The 5,000-nt window shown below is 34.5% G+C and overlaps 1 protein-coding gene across 2 annotated transcripts in view; it reads left to right on the top strand.

The window, feature by feature from the left end:
• LOC137646594 (uncharacterized) overlaps nucleotides 1-5,000 on the top strand; it is a 39,197-nt gene that overhangs the window by 662 nt on the left and 33,535 nt on the right. The gene's annotated exons all lie outside the window — the stretch shown is intronic.

Here is a 5,000-nt window from a genome sequence, read left to right as displayed (position 1 = left end):
TACCGGATTAGAGGTATTTTTTAAGTAATTGTGAAGTGATAATTTTAGGTCAAGCTAGTGCCCTCTAGGTTTGTTAGGAAGATGCAGAGGTTATCTTGACAGTGAGAAAAATCTTTTAAAAAACTCGCGTGTGAGTGCGATGAACAAAGTGCGATAGAATCTCTCTCTCTCTCTCTCTCTCTCTCTCTCTCTCTCTCTCTCTCTCTCTCTCTCTCTCTCTCTCTCAGAAAGTTTACTGCTCTCAAGGTCTATTTAATCTTCTTGAAATGATTTTACCTTTCGATTTTTTTACTCCTTATTTCTCCTAACAAGTTAACTCTCCTGTGGAGTTTACTCATACACAGCTCTCTCTCTCTCTCTCTCTCTCTCTCTCTCTCTCTCTCTCTCTCTCTCTCTCTCTCTCTCACAGAAAGTTTACTGCTCTCAAGGTCTATTTAATCTTCTTGAAATGATTTTACCTTTCGATTTTTTACTCCTTATTTCTCCTAACAAGTTAACTCTCCTGTGGAGTTTACTCATACACAGCACTCTCTCTCTCTCTCTCTCTCTCTCTCTCTCTCTCTCTCTCTCTCTCTCTCTCTCTCTCTCTCTCTCAGAAAGTTTACTACTCTCAAGGTCTATTTAATCTTCTTGAAATGATTTTACCTTTCAATTTTTTACTCCTTATTTCTCCTATCAAGTTTAACTCTCCTATGGAGTTTAATCACACACAACATCTCTCTCTCGATCTAACGCAGGAGAGGGACAAAGCAGTGACAGGTAAGAAGAGGAGAAGAAGAGGAGACGTAAAACGACCCAAAGTTGTTTGTTCGTTGCATAGCATTCCGGATCATCCAACCACATCGATGCGGTCGTTATACTTCCTCTTGTGAACGGTGGGATGACCTCATACTTCAACTCTACTGTTATACACTCCCACTCTAGATGGTAGAATCTGGTGGAGTAAGAGTAACTTAATGTTGCTTTACCGTGAGAGAAGAAATTAAACGTTGGAAAATGGAAAGAAATGCGTTAAGTATAAGAAAAAGAAGAAAAAAAGTAAAGAATGTGTGATCCCGTTTTAGACTCGGAAGACCATGTGGAGATCCCGCTAGCGAAAACAGTCCCAAGTTATTCACCCTTATTCTCTTTCTTTCGTTGATTCATTCCATCGGTTAAGATTTAAAGCGCAAACATCTGCATGTTATTATACATGCTGCAAATGAATTATATTTATCAATAATTCAGAAATGTAATTTAGATTGGAATTCAATCAAATACAGTACAACCATTGAAGACGAAGTTCATTAATAATGTTTTTACACGTCATAGATCAAGTATACAATGCCCCTTTTAAGCTAACCTGGACATTATTAGATAAATAAAGAATAGAAAAAAAAAAAAACTCGCACACCTTGGGGCTATAGTTTTAAATGTCATGATAGGTCTATTTTTTTACGCTTATCAGGTTTCGTGTTTGTGCATATATTTCAACAAGCTGTCAGTTTGGTTATTAAACTGAAAACGTTGTCTAAGCAGGATTTCATGCTTCGTGAAAACTAGGTTATAATTATTATACTTGCAAAGACAGTTCATATGCTGGAAGCATAATTTGTTATAATATGTAGACAGGAGTGTTGATTGATTTAGTGATAATGTGAGTCTGAGATTAGTTATGAATTAAACATGTATTTTAATTTTCGGTGTGATAATCAAATTTAGGAGAAACGTGAATTTGATCATGTGCGAATTTGCGGAATAAGAAATTTAATTTTGAGAAATGGCTGATGTTTTTATATAATGAAATGTTGATTGGCGATAGTGAAAGGAAACTGAATAAAAACCAATGCGAGAGTTTCAGGTGTGTTTGCAAGAGAAGAAGATAATTAATTTTAATTTTAAATGTGTGCAAGAGTAAGGCTATGTAGGGAGAAGCAAGACAGGAAAGGAAAACGTCGAATGGTCATTAGATGGTTGAAGAATAGAAATAGTCGATTTTTTAGATATTTTGTCGTGAGTCTTTTTATAGTTTATATATGACATATTTGTTTTTGACGTTGTTAATAGTTTATATATGCCATATCTCTTTTGACATTACTTTTTTTAGAATGATTTATTGTTAATTTGTTCTCTTCAGCTATTTATTTCCTTATTTCCTTTCCTCACTGGGCTATTTTTCCCTATTGGAGCCCCTGGGCTTATAGCATCTTGCTTTTCCCATTAGGGTTGTAGCTTGGATAGTAATAATAATAATAAACTTAGTGAATGGTGTTGAGATTTGAATGAAAAGGGTTATGTAGGTCACATACTAAATGAACCTGGGGAGGAAGCAGCTCATGTTCAGAAAAATGAAAAGCCAGGGTGGAAATCTTTGAATGAATTTACTGGGCCTGTTCTTGTTCTGGAAGTGAAGTGTGGATGAGGATGTAAATGAAAGAAAAATATTGAAGCTTTTAAGAATGATTAATTGAACTGTGAAGCAAGAATGAGTTAAAGGGGCGAAATATTTGGAGGTACGTAGAAATGGTGAAAATAAAAAAAGAGCAAAACCTAAGGTGAAAGAATAGATCAGTATTTTGAAACGGTTCAGTCATATCGTAAAAACGAATCGCTATAGGTAGGTGAAATTAGTGAAGGTTTTAGGAGTATATGAGGAATGAGCAAATGAATATCTAGAAAGTGCTACATAGGTTGTCTGTAAGACCCAGGTGAATAGTGTAAGTTTTAGGAGTATAGGAGGAATGAGGAAATGAATATCTAGAAAGTGCTACATAGGTTGTCTGTAAGACCCAGATGAATAGTGTAAGTTTTAGGAGTATAGGAGGAATGAGGAAATGAATATCTAGAAAGTGCTACATTGGTTGTCTGTAAGACCCAGGTGAAAGGAAGGGACGTAACATCCAGGAAGGGACAAAGTAAGATTGCTTGTGAGATAAAGTGTTACGGAGGTTCGAAGTATTGCCGATGTTATCACCCATCCGAGAAGACGCAAAAACATAGGGCATGTTGTGTAAGTTTTATGCTTATATGATTTATTCATGATTTTTGTTGTTAAAGTGGGAATGTGACAGCGATTATGGTCTCGTTTTTCCGGAGAGCAAGGACTTATATTCAAAATAAATCTAAGGTAGGCTACAGGTGTGAAGTTTTGTTTCTTGCGGGAAATTTTATCAACTCTACTTTAATTACAGTACTTTAAAGGCTGTTTTCCTGATCCTGTCACACATGGGAAAGCCCTATGTCCTGTCTTACCTACAAAATGTTTTGTCCTACACATTCTTATATAGAAAATCATATAGCGTGATCCGTTTTAAATGCCAAAATCTACGGTATTGTATCAATTTGGAAACAAAAAGGTCTTTGACTTCTTGAAATCCTTTATATTATCCGTCTTTCTGTTGTCAAATGGGAGCTTGTTATGGTTATGCAATTTTGAGGCCGCAATTTTTAAAGTTCCAGAACCCACTGTCCAGTCGAGGCGCATCCATGCTCCAATGACTTGATTCCATCTGTAATTATTTTCGTGTCGACACGATTGGTTGGTTGCACGATGTCTAGCAATTCTGTTAAACATGATGGACGTTTAGTTCTGATAACTTGACGAGTCTTCCTCATATCTTGAAATTTATTATAGTTTTATTAGACAACCATTTTAGTTCAGCCAGTTCAGGGATAACTCTTTTTTTCCATGCTCCAGTAACTTGATTCTATTTGTAATTATTTTCGTGTCGACACGATTGGTTGGCTACACGATGTCTAGCAATTCTGTTAAAACATGATGGACGTTTAGTTCTGATAACTTGACGAGTCTTCCTCATATCTTGAAATTTGTTATAGTTTTAATCGACAACCATTTTAGTTCAGCCAGTTCAGGGATAACCCTTTTTTTCGGGTTGAAACAGCTTTTTTTCCAATCTTGCTCTTCTGTTTATTGTGTGTTGTAACTTGTAAGTTCCTAAGTTGTATTTTGTGTTAAATGTAATAGATAGAGTGCAGTAATCAATCATGAAAATAAACAGTTAATCACAAGTTTCTTAACAGAACATTCATCCAGATGTTTCTTAAAAAAGAAAAAAAAAAACAATGTTTCTGAGGTAATAGAGAGTAATTATTACTACATCACATTCCGGTGATACATCTGGGTTACGAACTTTATCAGATATCTGAACTAAGCTGTCATTAACATCATTTGAATGTCACCAAGGTATCTTAAATAGTCTTTCTTTCCTACCACCATAAACTCAGTTTCACTTAAATCTTATCCATTGCCTAACACTAGTAAGAACGGGGTTTAAATTTTCAGTTATACCATTAGAATCATTTATGGAAAAATGAAATAGTGTATTATCCACCAATTGTTATACCGTTAGAATCATTTATGGAAAAATGAAATAGTGTTTTATCCACCAATTGTTATACCGTTAGAATCATTTATGGAAAAATGAAAGTGTTTTATCCACCAATTGTTATACCGTTAGAATCATTTATGGAAAAAAGAAATAGTGTATTATCCACCAATTGTTATACCGTTAGAATCATTTATGGAAAAAAGAAATAGTGTATTATCCACAAATTGTTATACCGTTAGAATCATTTATGGAAAAATGAAATAGTGTATTATCCACAAATTATTATACCATTAGAATCATTTATGGAAAAATGAAATAGTGTATTATCCACAAATTGTTATACCGTCAGAATCATTTATGGAAAAATAGAAACTTATTATCCACAAATAACCTGAACTTCACTACAGGTCTCTATAATACGATTGATAGGCCAAAGTGTACCGTAAATACCTGTAGTGAAGTTCAAGTTATTTGTGGATAATACACTATTTTATTTTTCCATAAGTGATTCTAATGGTTTAGCTGCAAATTTAAACCCCGTTCTTACTAGTGTTAGGCAATGGATAAGATTTAAGTAAAACTGAGTTTATGGTAGTAGGAAAGAAAGACTATTTAAGATACCTTGGTGACATTCAAATGAATATTAATGACAGATTAGTTCAGATCGTCTCT

Source organism: Palaemon carinicauda, chromosome 1 (assembly GCF_036898095.1).
Source record: "Palaemon carinicauda isolate YSFRI2023 chromosome 1, ASM3689809v2, whole genome shotgun sequence".
Classification (NCBI taxonomy): Eukaryota; Metazoa; Arthropoda; class Malacostraca; order Decapoda; family Palaemonidae; genus Palaemon; species Palaemon carinicauda.
This window is presented reverse-complemented; position numbering and strand designations above follow the sequence as displayed.